Below are 21652 nucleotides of genomic sequence, written 5' to 3'. Positions count from 1 at the left end.
TGTTCTGCGTGTATCATACAATGTAGCACCAATTGGGAGAATTATAAATGGCTATAGCATTTGAATTTGAGATAGTACAAGAATGACCCTCAGGGACATTGCCACTCTTTCTAAATTTACAATGCCTTTGTGATGTCACATGGGACAGTTATCTCTGTTTCCACATTATTATGACCTGGTTATTGGTTTCGTTTGGAAGTTCCCCATCACACAGGGAGATGTGTGTGTCTGGTTGTGTATCATTAAAATAAATGGTGTTTTTTCTCTGACCCAGCTTGCTCCCAGTAATTGACACAGAGACTATGGTTTGTTCAATTCACTTTAAATCACGATCACTGGGCATTACTGTTCTGTTCTAATCCTCTAAGCTAACAAGCTTCCTCCCAGCCTAGTCTCCCGTGATGCTGTCACTGTAGTGTAGAAGTGGCTCTATCTGAGGCTCAGCTCTTTTCTCATGGTGGCTTCTCCACCTCTTCTCATGGCTGAAATCCCCCCTCTCCCTTTCTCTCCTCCCCTCCATGGAGTCAGAAGTACCACCCTGTTCTCTCCACTGCTCAGTTCTTGACTGATCAGCTTTATTGACGAAGCAGAAGACAGACGGGGAGCAATGTGTGCACGCACTCCAGACAGGACGGTCTTACAGTAAGCATTCCAGGGCCACGCCCAGTTTAAAACCAGATGTGCAGAAGCGAGAAATCGTCATTTGAGTGACACAAAGGTAATCTTTACACTGTGCACAATGACAATTGTGCTAACAAAGCTGACAAGAGGTGGACGTGTGATGGCCAGGCTTACATGGCAACTGGACTGCATCTCGAATTAACCCCAACATGGAGGGTACACCTGAGACAGAATTTGCTCAATTTGAAGTGTGAAAAATCAACTTCTATATGGATTTTGAGGTAGGAAGATACATTTTAATCCAGAATGTCTGAGATGGAGACTCCCACCCTAAAAAGGACCACACCTTCCGGTGGATGCTACATAAGGACACGGACGAAGGAAGCCTTTGCTCTTTGCCTGCTGCTCTGCCCTGCTGGGAAGTTCACTTTTCACTGACTTGAGCGCCTACTTTGGGGGTGGTAGCCATACTGAAGGGCAGCTGAGGCACCTAGCCTTTGTGGACTGAGCATCTACTGAATTCTTGAGTTTTATTCATCGTCAGCCATTGCTGAGTTATCTGGACCACAGACTGTAAGACATTATCATGCATCAAATGTATTATATTATATATGACATATAAATGTTCATTCTATACGTTCTGTTACTCTTGAGACGGCGAATACACAGACCCAGCAAGGCCAGGAAGCACTGGTCTGCCCTGTGGTGAACAGAAATGTGTGGTTTAATGAGAATGGCCCCCCAGGCTCATAGATGTGAGTGCTTGGTCCCCAGGGTTGGGCAGTGTCAGGAAGTGTGGCCTTGTGGGAGGGACTGCCTCACAGAGGTGGCTGAGGAGTTTCAAATGCTCAGGCCAGGCCTAGGGTCTGGCTCTTCCAGCTGCCCGCGGATCTGGATGTAAACTCTCAGCTGCATCTCCTGCATCTTGTCTGTCTGTCTGTCTGCTACTGTGCTCCCCACCATGACAATAAGGAACAATCAGGATCATGGGTGCCATTGGGTGGCCATTTGTGTTGTTTCTGTAAGGGACACTGAGGCCAATGTTGCATGGACAGGTGAATACACTTAGGGATCTTCAGGTTTGGTTTCAGATGCACAGGGTGGAGGATTCTAAGAGGCCTCCCAAGAGAACAAGAGGTGGGAAAGATCCTGCTGCCCTGGGTGAGAGAGGGGAAGCAGAACCTCACTGCAGCCTGGAGCCATGGGCGCCCCCAGACTCAGGGAGAAGAAAATGAGGACCAAGCTGTTCAGTGGTCCTCACCACAACCCAGCAGCCTGGCCACACCTAAGAGTCCCGGTGCCTGGTGCCAGGACTTTTGTAGACACCAAAATGGAATGAGAACCAAGCTCTCATAAAGGATCTTATTCATAGGAAAGGGTTGGGAATGGAGTCTCAGAAGCCATGAGGGCCTAGAGGAGTTGCAGGGTTAGAGTTGCAAGTTACAGGCGTCTCTAACATGAGAGGGTAGGAGAGGGCAGGAAGAGTCACAGTCGCCCAGCAGGGCCTGAGGGAGGTGCAGGGTTACAGCTCTGAATGTGGAGGGATGGAGGGAGGGCCAGAAAAGTCACAGTAGGCAGGGCCTAGAGGAGGGCCTAGAGGAGCTGTGGGAGAGGCAGCTCTGAAGGGAAGGTGAGCAAAGGGCAGGTAGGGGGCGCCATGTCCCAGAACACCTAAGGGAACTGCAGAGTGGCACCTCCAATGGTGGGAGAATGGGGCCAGCTGAAGAGGGCCAGCCTTAAAGACTGAGGTACCAGTGGAGACAAATACTTGAGACCAATGAAGCATTGCACAGCCAGCTATGCAAGCCCGCCATCACTGTCCATGGTGTCCTGTTACACTCCCTCCAAAATTTCCGAGTCCTTCCACAGCTCAGGAAAACACCATGTGAGTCTGTCTTAGCAAAACCCTACATGAATCTGTCTTAACAAACTCCATGTGAGTCTGTATCAGTTAACATATCTAAAATTTGGGCTCCAATCTGCCAATTTGCCCGAGTCCACAGAATTGGCACGAAGCCTCAAGACCACCATTTCTTTCTGTGAAGTCAGGACAAACCATGACCAGCAAGGAATGTTCAGGTACCATCCCCATCCAGCATCTTCCCTCCGGTGGGAAGTTCTTCTCGGCTGCAGACAGCTTTCTGTAGTGCCATGAAGATCAAACTTTTGGTTTCCTTTGAAAGTCAGTTGTGTGGATGGTATTTTGCTGAGGCAAACATGTGAAGGAGTGCTTTCCTGAAGCAGACACAAGTGAAAGGACATTCTGCTAAAGCAAGGATGGGAAAGGACCCATGATGTAGGATTATTTGATTACAATACACAGGGGTTGGTTCACTTACATTGCTTTGTGGAGCTCCACTAGTTCTGATTCCATAGAGAGAAATGCACCAGAAATGTCCTGGTGGTGTGCTGGCGGCTCCCTGCTGCTTCCGTGGACTGGGCTGATTGGCAGAGTGACGTCAATCTGTGAATGATACAGACTTATGTGAAGTTTGGCTAAGATAAACTCACAGGCTAAGGCAAGACACTTGGTGAGGACATGCATTGTTTGTGGTGAGTATAAATGGGACCTAGTGGACAGTGACAGGAGGCTTGGATTGCTTGCACAGCTCTCTTTGTAATGCTTCTTGGTCTCCTGTCTTCACTGATCTGCTCTTCCCTGACAGAGGTTTGCTAAGGAACTTCTCCTGGTGTCTCTGCTGATCCCAATCCCTCCTGCTGACCCATGCCAATTTGTCTGAGGTCTAGCTGTTTCTGCAAGGTAGTGCTACCATGGCTGCTATCCGGACACTAATGAACTGACCTGTGAACTTAACTGCTGATTTCCTGACGACACAGAGGAAACTTGCTCCAAAGATCAATTCCTAAACAGGTCCATATCCCCGTATCCTAATACCCTTTCTTTTCCACTACCTTAGGTGGGTTGTGGGCTTAAAGGGAGGTTAAAGCATTTAAGAGACCACATTAAAGTAGGGCTGAGAAAAATATAACATTACAGCACCATCTCTGTGGGGCTGCTGGGCAAGGCAGGAGAGGAGGTGCTGTCACCATGGAGATACAACTCCTATGGGACAGTTCCTTGCGTGGTATGGTACCAAGACTGTAGGTGAGGCAGGAAAGGTGTCACCATTGTGAATAGCTCCTCCTGACAGCAGTAGGCTGAGGCAGGAAAGGCGATGCCCAACCATGGACAGCTCCTGGGACGTTGGCAGGCTGAGGGGATGCCATGGCCTCTGCCATTAGGACAGGAGGCTCAAGTTTTGACAGCTCCTGTCGGGGCATATCACTGCAGGCTGGGGCAGAAAGAAGCGATTTGCTGCACCTTTGATGGGATTTGCAGCTAACAGCTTAGGGTGTACAGAACTGATCATTGTTTGAAAATAAAATGCACATTTAACAAGTCGTGCCAAACGTGGGGCGCTGCAGAATGGGCGGGTTTATCTCAAGTTCCTTAGAACAAAGGCAGGGGAAAAGGAATGGATACTTTGTTTCAAAAAGCCAACAATGTGTTTGCTGAAGCTTTTCCTGGGCCATGCCCTGCATGGATTTCCCCAACAGTTTTCTTTTCCACTCTCCCTCATTTGGGGCTATTGTTTATAAAAAGGAGGAAAGACTTGACTGAGGAACTGGGATAAATACGGGAAGAAATGGAGAAGCTTGGGATTGAAAATATGGAGGGAAAAAAAGGAAAACAGTAGCGTTTTTCTCTCTCTTCTGAGAAGTAGCAGAGTTGGCTGTGCAGCTAGAGAAATTAGCATAGAGGCAGAGAAGCTTGAAAAATGTCAAACACAGAAAAGGGAGAACCAGGTTCATTCCAGTGACTGAAACAGAGAGATGGAGTTTCACCTAGGGAGAAAGAGGGGAAGGAATGGGGTCAGAGGGCGGTCAGGTCAAAGTGGGAAACTGAAGGAAGGTCAGAGGAGACAGCCATTTTCAGGAGACAGGGATAAAGCACAGCACCTTCTGAGGACAGGCAGTCCTAGGTCACAAAATGACCAACAGCCCCATACGATGTTTTTCTGAGGCAGACACAGGTGAGAGAATATTTTGCTGAAGCAGACACATGACATTTTGAGAGAATAAATGTGACTCTACAGGCAAAGCCCTGGCATTGGTTCCCCTGTGCATTGCCTTGCTGATTGTGGGATGGTGTCATCATGCAGGTGTAGGCAGGTACAAAATAGAACGAGGCCTGTCATTGGACGAGAAGGAAGGATGGGTGGGAGAAAAGTTTGAGGGAAGAGAAGGAGAGTGGATCTGGAGGAGAGAAACTGCAGAGAGAACACGGAGGCTGGCATTAAGATTCCACTCTGTGGGGCTGGAGAGATGGCTCAATGGTTAAGAGCACTGATTCCTCTGCCAGAGGTCCGGAGTTCAATTCCCAGCAACCACATGGTGGCTCACAACTGTCTGCAACACAATCTGATGCTCTCTTCTGCTGTGTGTGAAGAGAGTGACAGGGTACTCATGTAAAATAAACAAAATCTTTTTAAAAATCTTTTTTTAAAAAAAGATACCACTCTGTGTATTTACAGGTTGTTATGAATGTTCTTAAGGGATAGATATGTACAGGGCTTTGTATGTTTAGGTGGGCAATTCTATCTTATCAATTGGATCATAGGTTATTGTGTTGTGTGTTCTTTCATGTAGTGATTTAAGTTTAGGAGAGTGTGTGGCAGCTAGAGACACTGGGCCGCCTTGGAATTGGGATGTGTGTTTGTGACAAGATATCTACCAGCTATCTTGGGGCACTGTGGTGCCGGATCTAGTGGGTGTAAAAGACAGCATTTGAGTTTTTATAATTTTACAACAACAGCTGATCTTTGCTTGTTGTGACTTTGTAGAGAGAAAATGCACCAAAGAACTTCTTGTGGTATACAGGGGATTCTTGCCTTCCATTGACTTGTGCCAATTGGGCGGAGCCTCGTGGTTTCTTCTGGATTGAGGTGCTACTGCTGCTCCCAGTGTGGTATTTGTTGAGTGCACTGGACTGTGGCTGCTGATTACTGTTTAGTAGTTTGCTAGTGGACCTGACTGCTGATATCCTGACAATAAAGATTGGAATTACCCCAAGGAACTATTTCTAAAGAGATCCATGTTCTGCTTCACCCTATTAGCCTTTCTTTCCCACTACCACTGGTGGGTTGTGGGCTAGAAGGGAGGTTGAAGTGTTAAAGAAACCATATTAAAGAAGTTGTTTAAAATTCCAAGCCTACAGCCCCTGAAGTCAGAGACCTGGCTATAACACACACACACACACACACACACACACACACACACAAATCTTAAACAATCTTAAATAATAATAACTCAAAGAGTGGTGGATGTGCAACTTTTAATCCCAGCAGAGGCAGAGGCAGCATGATCTATGTTTGAGGCCAGCCTGGTCTACATAGTAAGTGCCAGGACCGCCAGGGCTACTACATATGGAAACCCTGTCTTGGAAAACCAAAAATTAAAAACCAATAGCTCTCTGCCCTGCTCCACTCACCTGCACTCTGGTCGCCTTGCCTTTTGCCCTCCAGCTCCGGACACAACCTGTTCTTTGTTATTCCCTTACATTGTATCACATGCATCTTTCCACTACAGTGCTTGCTCCAGGAAACCAGCAACACCATATTCTTCCTACTGTATCTTAGAAACAGGACTTAGATCTCAAATCTGGAATAGACACTGTGGGCTGATGACAATGGACACAGCTGTGTCACCTGATTGAGGAGTGCATTTCCTCCAGGCCAGACAGAGACAGCAACAGCAGACCAAGGAGAGCATCCATCCATGGTCAGCTCGGTGAACTCTGGGCAACCTGGTTACTCACGGGAGCCTGTGTGAGTCGGGAGATAATCACTGAACAGCCCTGCCCAGTGTGAGTATCCACTCACAACAGCTACAACACTGTAAGCCTCTGCATGGCTCCCAGCAGCTCCACTCAAGATGCCCCCCCCACACCTCCAGGAAGTGCTACTGATTCAACCCTGACAGGAACCTGCTACATTGTGTAAGCTCAGTGAATGTGTAACTTCTTGTGTTTCCTGGGCTCATCAGCCTCCCCCCGGCCCAGCAGGGAATGGTTCAGTCCAGAGGAGAAACTCATGCAGTCACCTCCAGCTTCTGCAGAGGCTCCGATTAATACAACCTCCAGCCAAAGGCTGTGAATGCAGCTCCCTGTCCCCTCACACTGAGGTCAGCGTCACCTGAGCTTTCACCTCAGCAGAGCCCTCCTTCCTCCCCCCCCTGCCTTTCTGTCTTTGACTCCATGACCTATTTTTTTTATCCATTAATACAACATTTATTGTGTATGAGTGTTTGTCTGCTGGGTCTGGGGAAGTCGTCGTCCTTCACAAGATGAAGATGGCTGCATCATGACAGAGATTATCACCAAGGTGGTATTCACACATCTCAGTTAAGGCTCCTGGAACTCCTGACTGGAAATCACAAAGCTAGAAGAGAATCCTTCAAGGGTCAGAACCCAGAACAAAGGAATTTCCTTCTCACAAATTCCCATAATGTAGTTTTGAAAAGATTTATTAATCTTGTCTATGAACTTTTTTTCTGTATTTATTTGTACCATTTGTGAGCCTGATCTCCACAGGGCACTGGATGCTCTTGGGCAGGAGTTATGGATGGCTGTGAGCAACCATGTGCGTGCTGGGATCGAGACATCATCTGCATTAGCACCAAGTGCTCTCAACCCCTGGGCTATCTCCAATTCCTGGACCAGTTTCTAAAATAAACATAAATCTAAAGTAGACTCATCCCATCAACCCTGAATCTTCTCTAGAGGCAGCACCAGGATCCCCAGGGGCAGGGAAGGACAGGGGCATGGGCACAGCACAGATCCAACAGGGCCAGATCTGAGATGAGAGCCTGTGGATCCCTCCTCTGTGTGGATCCTGCAATCCGGGGTTAGCTGGGGAAAGATGGGAAAGATGGGGAGAACCTCCACGGAGGGCCCTGGAAGGAGGTAGGAACTCAGGAGAGTTTAGTTCATCTGTGTAGCTCATAGTATCCCGAGAGCACAGCCCTTGTAGAGTCTGGTGGGACAAGAGTGGAAAACACCTCCTACTCCTGTCACACTTGGCATCCATGGGGAGAGCAAGACAGGAAGCACCCACAGGAAAAGAACAGGCCCAGTCCTCCACACGAAGAAAAACACAGGAAATAAACACAGAAGACAAAGCCAGAGTTAGGACAGCAGCCTGGGCTGCTCATCATCCTGGGGACAGGACAAGGGTCTGGCCATCCTATGACCCTGTGATCACAGACGTGTGCTTCATAATGATGAAAAGAATAGAGCACAGAGTGACACAGCCAAGGAGTGACCCCCAAAGATGACAACACACTGAGTTCTACCTGGGCACAGCCCTGTCCACACTCACCTCCCACAGCCCCATCCTGTCCCACCAGACACACACAGCTTAGTGACACAGATTCTGGAAGCTTCTCCACCTGCCATTTATTTAAAACAAAAGAAAACAAAACAAAACCAAAAAACAACCTCTAAGTATTCTCAATCCAGTAATTTAAAAAGCCATCAACACTTGTGTCAAGGATGTGAACAATCAAGTTCACACTCAGATTCTTATTCTCAATGTAAAAGTGAGGAGTTGCAGCTCAAAGCAGCACTGAGTGATAGGGTGCAGATGTCCCCACCCCCACCCCCAGGCTGGACCAGCAAGGCTGAATGTGGAAGGGAAAGCGGGCAGTGCAGGGACAGGGTCCAGGTGTGCAGGGCAGGCTGGGCTCCACAGTTCTTCACACTGAAGCCATAGAATCACAGGGAACATCAGACACTGGTGTGTAAAGAGAACTGAGGGCTCTGGATGTCACAGGAGAGACCTGAACACATCGTCTGTCACTCAGTCCACTCCAGGCAGCTGTCTTCATGCTAGAGAACGAGAGTCACAAACCATCACTGTGAAGACAACAGCCCAACAACCCTCCACTCACAGAGGATTCTGGGAGTCCCTGAAACCCAATCATGTCCACATTGTCCCTCCCCAGTCAGACCCCAGAGTTACCTTTACAATCTGGGAGAGACATCAGAGCTCTGGGAGCTGTCCCTTCCTAGGGTAAAACAAAACACATGTATATGTTTATATGTATACGTGTATGTGTGTGTGTGTGTGTGTATGTGTTTCTGTATATGTGTATGGATTCATATCACGGTACAACTGAGGCCCCCAGAAGATTTCTCTGGAGGAGCTACTATGGATTCTCTGACCTCCCAACATCTCCAGCTTCACTCCAATACCCTCAGGGACACTCCTGCCCCCAACACTAACCTGGAGCAGGGGCGTAGACTCCTCCTGTTCCACCTGTGAGAAGAAAAGCTGTGAGAGTTCAAGGAAGGTCTTGACAGGAGGAAGTTTCCAGAACTGACAGAGGACCCAGTTGGAGACAGCAGCAATGAGGGGTGTGGCTATGCTTCCCATTAATGAGCAGAGCGCTCTTCTAAAGGAAGCTGAGGGGAAACAGGCCCTGCCCTTTCCTACCTGTGTTTCTCCTCCTCCTCCTCACAACAGTAACTATGATGATGGCCACAGCTGCAATGATGACCATAGCTTGAAGAACAACATAAATAACATTGATTCCCATGTTGGAGTCAGTGCCTGGAGGAGCCTCTGGGAAGGACAGGTACAGGAAAAGAAGGTGGGGTCATGACCTCAGCTCTCAGCCCTGACCAGCTCAGGGCCTGCAGAAGGCTCCAGCTTTCCCTGACCCCAGCTCTGCACCCACACCCTCCTTACCCCATCTCAAGGTGAGGGGCTCAGGCAGCCCCTCATACTCCACACGGCATGTGTAGTTCTGCTCCTTCCCAAGAGGCACCACCACAGATGCCCACTTCTGGAAGGTTCCATCCCTCCAGGCCTGGTCTCCACAAGCTCCATGTCCTGGGTCAGGTCCTCCCCATTCAACTGCCAGGTCAGGGTGATGTCAGCAGGGTAGAAGCCCAGGGCCCAGCACCTCAGAGTGACATCACCTTCAGGTCTGGGGTGAAGGGTCACATGTGCCTTTGGGGGATCTGTGTGGAAGATTGAAGAAATCACACAATTAACAAGACAAACTGAAGACTACACAGGACACAGTTAAATCAATGACGACACTGAACTGTGTCAGTCTGACACTTCAACTGTCATCTCACTAGTGAGCTGCAGGGAGAGCTGGTCCCCTCAGCACAGAACTGCACACTTTCCTGAGGGACTCAGAAGCTAAGAGGGGATCCACATGAGCCAGTGGGTCAACATGGCTGTCCTTATGTGATGTTCTGTAGCATGAGATGGGTGGTCACAGAACAGAAGAGGAATGGAAAATAATTGATTTAATATGTTTGCAGACAAACACAAACTAGAAGCAAAATAGTGCCTTCCAAAAAAAAAAAAAAAAAAAAAAAAAAAAAAGAAAAGGGAAAAGAAATATGAAAAAGAGAAGAAAAAAGAAAAAAGAAATCCCACAATTTATATTCTCCAGGGTACCCATAAGGGCTCATGGGACCATTCTCCACTGTAGGAAGAGAGAGAATTGGGGTGTGGAAGAGAGGCAAACCGCACATCAGGGAGGGATCTGTGAGAATGTGTTCTTTGGAAAGTTCTAGAAACTGGGGGAACCAGCCTAGTGTAGTGGAGTCCATGTCTCCTATGAGGTAAAGGAGACTTCTGGTCCTGAGGTGTAAGGGCTGACACACTCAGCAGGACAGGAGTCAGTGTCCTCAGAGAGTGGGTGGGGGCAGAGAACCTGGCCTGGGAGAGGCCATGGCTGACAGCAGGGAGCCCCTGCTGTTCAGTGGGGAAATTCTCTCCTTCCCTCCTGAGAGGGACTCAGAACTCTCCAGGGAGAAGGCTGGGCCCTGGGAGAGGCAGTGCAATCCCTGTGATGAGGGATCAGGAGACCCAGGGACACTGTCTCCCCTCTGAGACAGGGGCATCACCCAGCTGAGGGTTTCTTCTTCCCCAGGACTGAGCCCCAGTCCGAGGGCAGAGGAGGAGAAGCCCCCCCCCCCCAGCACCTGAGTGCAGCAGCTCCAGGTATCTGCGGAGCCAGTCCAGGCACTCGCCCTTCAGGTAGGCCCTGCGTATCTCTGTTTCACCAGTCTGCTCCCACTTTCTTCGGATCATCCCTGCCACCCTGTCCGCCACCATCCAAGTTGTCAGGTCTTCCTTAAGGGCGATGTAATCGCGGCCATCATAGGCGTGCTGATCATACCCTCGGCGGAGTTTCCCGTCTGACCCCACGTCACAGCCAAAGATTCTCTGGACCGTGTGAGAGCCTGCGAGACCCCGCGGTCAGCTTCGCCCACCCTCCCAGGTAAACCGGCCCCCGTCGGTTCAGTTCCCGAACCTCGGACTAGGGACCGGGGAGGTCTCTAACCGTGTGGGGACACGGAGGGGTCGTGACCTCTGATCCGGGGTCACTCACCGCCCTCGCTCTGGTTGTAGTAGCCGCGCAGGGTCCTCAGGTCCACTCGGAAAACTGCTCGGTGTCCCTTGGCTTTCTGTGTCTCCCTCTCCCAATACTCCGGCCCCTCCCGCTCCATCCACCGCACCCGCGGCTCGTATCTCGGATTCTCCGCGTCGCTGTCGTAGCGCACGAACTCCGTGTGGTCCACGTAGCCGACGATAGTGAACCGGGGCGCCCCGAGGCCGGGCCGGGACACGGCGGTGTAGAAATACCGCAGCGAGTGTGAGCCTGGGGGCGGCGCGCGGTGAGACCCGGACCTCCTCCCGGGACCCCGGGCGGGTGCGCCGGCCGAGCGGGGAGCAGGGCGCCGGGCTCGGGACGCGAGTGGAGAAGGGGCGGGGGTCTGGGGTGCGACGCAGGGACCCGGGTTCCCCGGTGCCGCCCCCGCCCCTCCCCGCAGAGGCCGTTTCCCTCCCCACCCGGCACTCACCCGCGCGGGTCTGCTTGGTGATCAAGGCGGCCGCCAGCAGCAGGAGCAGCTTGGGCCGCACCACCTCTACCATCTGAGATCCTGGACAGGCATGAGTCTCCAGGGCTGCGTGGTCATTATAGCCACTGCCGAGGCAACGCTGATTGGTTCACAGGGATCGCGGAACCCAATGGGGGTGAGAATTGCTAACGCGTCATCAGTGTCCGGGCGGAAGGACTCAACAGGTTAGGAGCCGAAGTGAAACTGGGGAGATGGGAATCCCCAGCCCCGCCCCTGACCTCACCGCCTGGGGACTAAGACTTTGCCTGAACCCTGTGCTGCGGGGCTGAGCACTGTTTTTGTCACTGTGTCTCCAGTTCTGACCCAGGAGCTGTGTGGACACCAGGAGAGACAAGCAGGCCAGGCTCCCTGTGTCCTCTCCTCCACCCTCTTCTTCCTTCTCTTGAGAAGTCAGACCCTGGAGTCTTCTAGAAGAAAAGCCACTTCCGGGAATACAGTCACAACACAAGCCTTGTGGATGCAGTGAGAGACGCTTCTCCTTTAAGAGGAGGCGCTGGCCTGCAAGCCCCACCCGGACCCCACAGAGACCAGGCTCTGTTAGACTGCATGGGCGGCTCACACTGCCAAGCCTGAGTGCAGGACTCTGATCTGTAAAGAGGAGACTTTGCCTCTTCCCTCAGGATCTGTCTTCTGAACCTCGGGTTTAGACCCAGACTCCTTGTGTTTATTCCCAGAAGATGCACCTGTGGCTCCAGGTGGGTGCGTTTTACACGGATCTTCAGTCCCAGTCCTGAGAGGTTTCGTGGGGTAACAGCTGAGACCTCCCGACCTGATTTGCAAGCAACAGGCTGAGACATTGGGAATAGTGACAGTCGGTTTTTAAAAATTATATATATATAAATTATAATATACATAAAAATTATATTATATATAATTCATAAAGCACACTGTAGCTGTCTTCCGACACCAGAAATGTGCATCAGATCTCATGACAGAGGATTGTGAATCAACATGTGGTTGCTGGGATTTGAGGTCATGAGCAGGAATTACTATTAACCCCTGAGCCATCTCTCCAGCCCAGTGAAATCTTTTAAAACCTCAGTGCACACACCAGTGGCACACATCCTCCATCAAGGCCACACCTCCCAATCCTCTCTGAACATGGCCTCAGCTGGATTTGAAGGATTCATTCCCATGAGCCTGTGTGGCTGTTCTCATTCAAACCAGCACAGCAGTCACTGTGAAGTGTAAGAGGCCAGCAGGGTTCTGGAGATGTGTCCAGTGCAGGCTGAGGGAAATGCCCTCACACAGGGCACTCTGCTGAGTTAGGTCTCCCCCTTTGTCTCCGTCTCCTCCTGCTCAGCCCCTCTGTGTCTCTGTCCCTCAGGTCTCACCCCATCCGTGCCCAGCTCCCCTCCCTCCTGAGCTCTGCACTGACCCTGTCTCTTCCTTGGCCTCTGGTTTCTCTATGGCGTCAGCCAGCAGCTGTGAGGCAGCTGTGTGGTTCCTGAGGCAAACATTCCAATGGTGGCTGGGGAGATGGCTCAGCAGCCAGGAGCACTTGTTGCTGGTGCAGAGGATCCAGGTTGAGTTCCCTCAGCACACGGTGGCTTCCACCATCTGTGACTTCAGTTCCAAGGGATCCAATGCTTGTGCACCTACATATTTATATGCACAAAGAGGACATGTCATGATAATAAAATATAAAAATATGATTTTAATAATCCTGCCTGTCTTTCTTCTACACATCGAGAGTGTGAGGCCAGGGGCGGAGGGCACAGTGCTGTTCAGACAACAGTGGACCACCAGCCAATGAAGAGAGCTCTGTAACAGGAAGTCTGAGATGGTTGAAATAGTGTGTATTGAAATGACAATTTATAGAACAGCATAAAATTAAATATACAAAAGATCTTTCATTGTATGGACCTACTGTGCACAGAGGAACATGGCCTCATTCCAGGAAGAAGACACAGTGTGCGCTGCTCTTTGTAATTGAGCAGATGTCAGTTTTTATTCCCCATGAACAAGATAAATTCCACTCAGGTGGTTGAATACTAATTTATAACAGACCAGGACATCCAAACACCCAGAGCTTTCCTGCAGGGAAAGGTGTCCCCTTTCCCTATATTCCCTCCCACTGCTGACCCTCCAGGCCTCAACTGTTGAAGCTGGAAGAGAAGTGTCCCATGCTTGCCCAATATCGCCACCTGGTGGAAGAAACAGGAAGGACTGAGTCTGAGCCCAAAGGGGACCCCAGGCTGACTGAGCTGCCCCAGGGCGTCCTTGCTGTCTGTGCTTCCCCAGGCTCTCAGGTCTCACGCTGCCCTGCTCTCATCACACTTACATCCAGAAGAACTTTACATGCTTTTCCAGCCGTGGGAAGAAAACGCCCTGTAAGAGAGGAGGCAGGAGGCAGAGCCCTGAGTGCTCAGAGGAGCTGCAAAGCCCCAGAGTAGGTGCAGAACTCTGACCTGGACTATGATGTTCATTGTTTGATGGCAGCTACATGCAGGATTAACTAAACCCCAAAATGGAGGGCAACATCTGTGAGGCGGTTTTGCTTAAGGTGAAGTGGGAAGATCAGTTTCTGGTCCTTTCCTTTGATGGAGGAAGAGACACCTGTAATCCTGATTATTTGAGTGGAGTCCCTCCCCGTTTCTAATCTGGCCACACCTTCTGCTGGAGGCCTCAGTGAAGACATGGAAGGAATCGCTTGCTCTTTGTCTGCTTGCTCTTGCTCCTGCTCCAGCTCCTGCTGCTTCTGTGGGACATTCCTGCCTGCCTGTCCTTGCTCTACATAATGACAGCAGGCTTACATTTATTTATGGATGCCTAGGCTTCATGCTGGGCCTGTCCCAGCTTCTCCTAACTCAGTTATCCCATTTACAGCATCCTAAGTTCTGCCATGTGGCTGCTCACCTCTCCTCAGATTCACACATCCCGACTCCTCCGAGTCTGGGTGGAGAATCCCCCATGCTTCTCTCTTCCCAGAGTTCCTCCCTCTGACCACAATCCTGCCCTCAGCTCCTCTTGGCTATAGGACATAGGCTTTGTGTCTCATCCTTCAGAAGGTGCTTTAGGTAGGCAGGGTAGGACGGAGAGGCTTCCTCACACAGGGCACAACAACATTACCTCAGCATTGCCCCCGTTAGTCCTATAAAAGACAAATCTTTCTCTGACATTATCAACTATACACAGTGAGAACAAGGATAAAAACACAATTACAAAGAATTAATAATTCTTAATCCTCATTAAGAATTACTATTTATTTAATTATTTAATTGATTAAGAGGAATTAATTTTATAATTAAATTTTTAGTTAATTATTAATATTAAAATATAAGAATTATACTCATAACGTCTGGTTCCTTTGTATCTGTCAACCATTGAGAAAGTATTATCTGTCCTGTGATTCCAAAGTCCTATTTGTCCTGATTCCAAAGTTCTTTGCCTAATTCCCTTTCCATCGTAATTTGATGTTATCCACCTGAAAATATCTCCCTAGACCTAAATCATTTTCTTAAATCTTAAACAACTTAAGGTTACTGTAGGACTGTAGCTATCCAGTCTTCCACCCCATCCACTGATTATGAGAAGGATAAATGTCCCCCAAGAACTCCATATGGAGGTTCTTCGATGCCCTCCATCCTCTCTGAATTAGAATGTGGTGCACTCACATTCATGCCTCACTGTCACGGAAAGCCTTGTGTTCATAAAACATTCTGAACCCCATATCCTGTAGATGTCTGAGATTCAAAGACCACCTATCTATGTACAGTATATCAGAATAGGCAAATGTTGCTTGTTTCCAGCCATCTACGTGATGTTTGACTTTGGAAACATCTACAAGAGGCTAAAGAAAACTTATTTCTGTAATTAACAAAACTTGTTCCTAACCTGTCCATAAGATTGATTGACTACCCACTTGCAGTTTTTAATTTTCTTGAACTGTTTGCAATAGATACAAGCACTGGAACTTTACAATATGTTTTACAATGAGTTTCATAGGTACAATACCTTAGACAAGAGTTGAGACATGTATATGGTATGTTGTAGCAAAATATATGCTAAAACTTCTCTCAGTACACAAAAATCCAGACCACTGTAAAGTATTTGAGACCATTAGTTGATGCTCCTGAGTCTAAACGCAGAGTCAACCGTCCACCCCTGTACCCTGTCATTCCTTTATAGTCCTGACGTGGAGACTTCTAGTTTATTAGGAAAGTCAGTCAGATCACAGGACAGTTTGGGGGAGGGCACACGTGAAAGAGCGTTTGCCTGAGGAAGACACAGGTGAAAGCATCTCTCGCTAAAGCACACGCATGAAGAATGTTCTGCTAAACAGACATCTGAAAGAAGGTTTTCCTGCAGCAGACACAGGGGAAAGGATGTTCTGCTGTGGCAGACACGTGAAAGGACCTGTGGTGAAGGAGTATAAATGTGACCCCACAGACAGTCGGGGACGAGCCCTGAGCATTGGGTTTGTTTTGCTCCACCTTGCTGTTCTTAGTTAAGGATGAGCGTGGATTGGTCAGCCTCACATAGTTGTGTTGAGATCCTCCACACCTGGATCCACAGCCAGCAGGAAGAGAGAGAGGTTGTGCAAATATCTTGGACTTTTGGAGCCATAATTCCCATTCCAGTGACAAGCTTCCTCTGCCAAGGCCACATCCCCTAATTGCCTTCAAGCACTTCCACTCCCCGATGACCATGAACTCAAATCTAGGAACTTATGCGAGTGAATATTGAATACATTTTACTTTATTTGAGACTGTGTTTCTATCGTGTGCTTTATCTTGCAGACCTGACCCTGTAAAAGGTTCCCAGTTGCTGGTCAACTGGCCCTTTAGAATTCTTAGCTGTTAGAACTGCTTGACACCATGACCTTAAGTGTTGTTGCCTCTTGGATTTCAAGATAGTTCATTAGAAGGGCAGCTGAGTGTGAGAGAGGATTGGGGGAGCAGAGTGAGAGGAGAAGCAGTCGGTGCAGAAGCTACAGGGAGACAGTAGAGCCAGGAGGAGCTGACTGAGCAGAGAGGCTAGAACAGTTGTCACAGTCTGGAGCTGCTGTTATTGGGGAAACTGGGAGAAGAGACTGATTAAGTCTGGTGTTGGGGAATTGAAGGAGGAACAGCTTTTGGGAGAAACATTAGAAGGGCCAGGGTTGGAAGATGGAAGAAATTGTTGCAAAGAAGTTAGATTGACAGGTCTCCTCCTCTCTGTCTCCTTCTTTCCTCTCTAGCCATAGGGGGTGAAGCCAGGAGGATGAAGGCTGGGGGAAAAAGAACAAAGTAACAAAGACCAGCTACATGGCTCTCCGTGTAACCCCGGCTGCCCTGGGACTCACCCTGTACACTAGGCTGGTCTCGAACTCACAGATCTGCCTGCCTCTGGGTATTCACAACCAAGGTCAGGAAATATTCTTAATCAAATCACCACAGAAGCCGACTGAGTTTGTGTTTGATCACGTAAGTGGAAACACTGTCACCAAATGAGAGAAAGGCTACACACTCGTGGCAAAAGAACATCTCTGCCCAGGAATCAGTTTCTAACCTTGAGCCAGTTTGCAGATGCAGAATCCTTGAATGAATGAGTGGCCAGGTGACCCTGAGTAAGTCCCTTATAGAACGTCTAAAATGTATACTGCTAGCCTTTCTCCAGTGCCTTCCTAGTGGGACCTACAGGTTTTCACCAGGGTAACCATACACTGAGGGAAAGAAATAATCAGACTTCCCAGGCTCTATTGCATATTAACCCAAATTAATGCTGATCCCAGGCGATCCCAGGAAACCTTATGGTTCTTCATTTAGATAAAAGTGTTATGGAGGGCCAGGGATTAATGAGGTTTTGGCTGAAATCTGAATCACACTAGGTCCAGTGGGTTCCTGAATTCATCCTGTGGTTATTTTTCCAGTCCCAGAAAGTAGAATTGGGACAGATGTACAAAGAGGTTGGCAGAATTCTCACATTGGTTCCCTGACCTTTGGAATGAGGGCTATCATGGTTGGAAAGGCTAAATGGAGGCCTTTAGAGTTCCCTCTGAAAGAAAAATAGTAAATAAAAAACAGTGTCACATTTTTAGAAATTTCAGGAATCACTGCCAACATCAGTAGTCAAGTGTCACTCTGTCTTGCTCTGCACTGGACAGACAGGAGAGTTAAAGGGAGATGTGGTCAGAACAACTTTGGATTCTGGTGACATATGTATGGTTCAGAGGATGGGAAATAAATCCTATGAAACATTCAAGATCCTTCTAATTCAGGGGAATTAAGGAATCCAGTGGATGGGGCATGCAGTGATATTCCATCCAAGATGAAGGAAAGGTTACTGACCTGGCCCCTCCTACCACCAAAACAGGAGCACAGGGCTTAGTTTGTGTCTTTGGATTCTGCAGACAGCACATCCCTCACTTGGATCTGTTACTCTGGCCCATAAGCCTTCTGAATCAGAGAGCTGCTAACTTCCTGTTGGTCCTGGGACAGGTGAAGACTCTTCAACAGGTCCAGGCTGTGGTTCAGGCTGTTCCAAAGTCTTGGACCATATGATCCAGCAGAGCTGATGGTGCTTGAGGTGTCAGTGACAGAGATGGATGTTGTTTGAAGCCTTTGGCAGGCCTCTGTGAGGGAATCACAGAAGAGAACTTTGGGATTTTGGAGCAAGGTTCCACCATCATCTGCAGACAACTATTCCCCCTGTGAGAGACAGCTCTTGGCCTTGGTGCAACCTGAACATTTGACAATGGGCCACCAAGTTACCATGTGACCTGGGCTGCCTATAATGGGTTGGATGTTATCTGACCCACCAAGTCATAAAATAGGACACACACAGCCCTAAGCTGTTATCAAATAGAAGTGGTATGAACATAATCAGGACTGGACAGGTCCTACAGACACAAGAAGTTACATGAAGACTTTGCCCAACTGCCTCCGGTCTCTACTCCTGTTACAATGTCATCTGCAGCCAAGCATGCACCTGCAGCCTCATGAGCTGTGCCTTATCCTTGGAAGACTGAGGAAGAAGAGACGAGGGCCTGTCTTGCTGATGGCTGTGCATGCTATGCAGGCCCCACCAGACGTGGACAGCTGCAGCATTACCACCCCTTGCCTGGAGATCCCTGAAGGACACTTCTGGTGGGAATCTTCACAGTGGGTGGAAGTTCAGGCCATGCACATGGTAATGCCTTTTATTTGGATGGAGAAATGGTCAGATGTGTGATTGTTCTCTAATTCATGGGCTGTGACCAGTGGATTGGCTGGATGGGCAGGGCCTTGGAAAGAGCAGGATTGGAGTCATCTGGGGGAAGAACGGGGGATAGATCTGTCCACATGAGTAAAGACTATGAAGACACTTGTGTCCTATGTACATGGTCATCAAAAGGTGATGTCAGCTTGGGAGACGTTCAGTAACCAATTAGGTGGGTGACCCATTCTGTGGACAGTCAGTCTCCTTACCAGACATCTCTCATTACCCAACGGGCCCATGACCAAAGAGGCCATGGTAAGGGGGTTTCCCCTAAATGTACAGCTAAGTGGTGGAGTCAGGCAAGCCTGGCTGCCCCCCTACGCTGACAATAGAGGGATGGAAAGGAGAGGTGGGTCCCCACAATTTTGTCAGGACTGAGAAAGTGACTCCAGTGTCCCGAGGAAGGTGAGTGAATGTCCTAATACCATGACAATTATCCAAGCCTCTATGGCAGTGGTCAGGCCATTGGAGTCTCCACCAGCTCAGTAGTCCATGGATGGACCAAGGATATTGGCTGAAGGGTGATCAGGGGTTGATGTTCCCGTGGCTCAGGGAACTCTGGGAAACGTAGCTCAGGAGGAGGTGTTTCCACCTGGGGTCTCAGGATCCGGGTGAGTGTATTGTGTTAGGGCCTTTGTAAGGCAGCCCAGGACCTGTGATGGATTTCCATAGTTATCCTGATGACCTTTAGAATTTTCCATCATTTACAGCCATAAGGGGAGCTTTGTGAAGATGGCCAGGGTGCAAGTTGTAAACTGATTCATTGCTAGGACGCCCCCTGAGGGATTGTGATTCCATTAGGGTCGTGGTCTGGGACTGTCTCACACCCACCTGCATGGGCAGCTGCTGCTGAGGACAGAGACAGCAGAGACTGAAGAGAAGAGAAGGGACTCTGGGTTGTTCTTCAGTGTGACTGACAGGGGAAGAACTGTCTGCTCCAGCCTCACAGCCAGGAGGAGCTGTTAGTTCCTTGATTGGCTGATGTCTGGAGGTCATTTTTCCTTTCAAATCAAAGACAGGAGTGAGGTCCATGGCAAAGGCCATCCTTTCAAACCCTAGCAAAGATGGCTGTCAGCAAAGAGGCCTCCATCCTGATGAGGGACAGCATGGCTGAGAATTAACTCAAAGCATAGAGGGTAGAGAGGAGCAGCCATGGTCCCTAGTGTGAGTCGTCTGTCCCTTCTCCATTGGTCTCCATTCCCTGTCACACAGGCAAGTGGCTCACCTGATATGGAACAGATTTTGGAGGACACCTTTCAATTAAGATGCTTGGGTCTGGAGGAATGGGGAGCCATATCTCAACTCCACTGCTTTTAGTTGACGTGGGACAGCTTAAGACAGTGTAACGCCACTGATATCTAAAAGACACCCGAATTCCTGTAAAATAGAATCCAGTAAGATGAGAACATGGAAGGCTTGGAGACAGGGGGATTGTGAGGTACAGACAGAGGACAGGGCAGGAGGGAGCTGAGAGATTCCGCAGCCAGAGAGCAGTGTGGGCTGGCAGTGTGCGCGCTGCAGCTGGCCCGCTCCTTTGCTCTCCCACTCCTGCGAGGTTGGCTTCTGCTTCCCAAACTGCAACAAACTTACAGAGCCGTGGGTGGTAACTTAGAACACAGGAGGTTTACATCCTGTGAGGGTGGGGAGAGACAAGCAGGGTTTGGAGGAAACAGGAAATTGGCAACATAATCTCTCTGCATAACCCTGGTTTCTCCTAGTGTTTGTAAAAACCCTGAATAACATTAAGATCAAGGGTGCCATCGGGTGGCCATTCATGTCGTTTCTCTAAGGGACACTGAGGCCAATGCTGCATGGACAGGTGAATACATTTAGGGACCTTCAGGTTTGGTTTCAGATGCACAGGGTGGAGGATTCTAAGAGGCCTCCCAAGAGAACAAGAGGGTAGGAAGGGTCCTGCTGCCCTGGGTGAGAAAGGGGAAGCAGAACGTCACTGCAGCCTGGACCATGGGCGCCCCCAGACTCAGGGAGAAGAAAATGAGGACCAAGCTGTTCAGTGGTCATCACCACAGCCCAGCAGCCTGGCCAAACCTAAGAGTGCCGGTGCCTGGTGCCAGGACTTTTCGTAGAAGCCAGAAGTGGAATGAGAACTGAGCTCTCATGGACGGTCTTGTCCATAGGAAAGGGTTGGGAATGGAGTCTCAAAAGCCATGAGGGTCTACTGAATTTGTGGAATTTACAGGCAGCTCCAAACTGAGAGCGGTAGGAGAGGGCGAGAAGGGTCAGTGTAGCCCAGTACACCTTTCAAGGACTGGTGTTCAGAAGTCATTCCTTGGGGCGTTTCCATATCCTATTTCCAGGATACCAGCAGCTCAGTTCAGTGTTTTCAGTTTCAGTCTCAGCTGTGCCTTCTCTCTGTCCCTCCTGTCTCTTCCTCCTCTCCGTCCCTGTCTCCTTCCCTTCCCTCCAACTTTTCTCCCGCCCATCCTTCCTTCTCGTCCAATGACAGGCGTCCTTCTATCTTACACCTTCCTCACCTGTGACATCATCCCACAGTGCCTAGTTGGGGCAATGCAGAATGGGCGGTTTGATTTCAAGCACCTTAGAGCAAAAGGCAGGAAAATGAGGAATGGTGGCAAAAGGGTGTTTACTGTGGCTGCTCCTGGGAATTACTGGGTATGGTTTTCAGCAGCAATTTTTTTCTCCTTTTCCTCATTTTTTTTTTCTATTTTGTTTATAAAAAGGTTGAAGGATTTTACAATTCAAGGATTGATAGGTTGTTTGGGGTTGGTGGGTTTTGTGGGAAGCTGAGGGACTGGTGGATTCGGGTTCGTTTGTTTGCTTGTTTGTTTGTTTTGGTGTTGTTTTCTTTTCTTTTCTTTTTCTCAGGGGTTGGTAGGGGTTTTTTTCAGACGCACTACCTTTCTCGGCACTGGGCCCATG

At 49.2% G+C, this 21652-nt stretch overlaps 2 pseudogenes; both read right to left on the bottom strand.

Moving 5' to 3' along the window:
• LOC116887415 overlaps positions 1–21652 on the bottom strand; it is a 496132-nt pseudogene that overhangs the window by 14289 nt on the left and 460191 nt on the right.
• LOC116887416 lies at positions 8053–11582 on the bottom strand (annotated as a pseudogene).

Source organism: Rattus rattus, chromosome 18, assembly GCF_011064425.1.
Source record: "Rattus rattus isolate New Zealand chromosome 18, Rrattus_CSIRO_v1, whole genome shotgun sequence".
Taxonomy (NCBI): domain Eukaryota; kingdom Metazoa; phylum Chordata; class Mammalia; order Rodentia; family Muridae; genus Rattus; species Rattus rattus.
The sequence above is the reverse complement of the archived record's forward strand: the minus strand, read 5'-3'. Positions and strand labels throughout refer to the sequence as shown.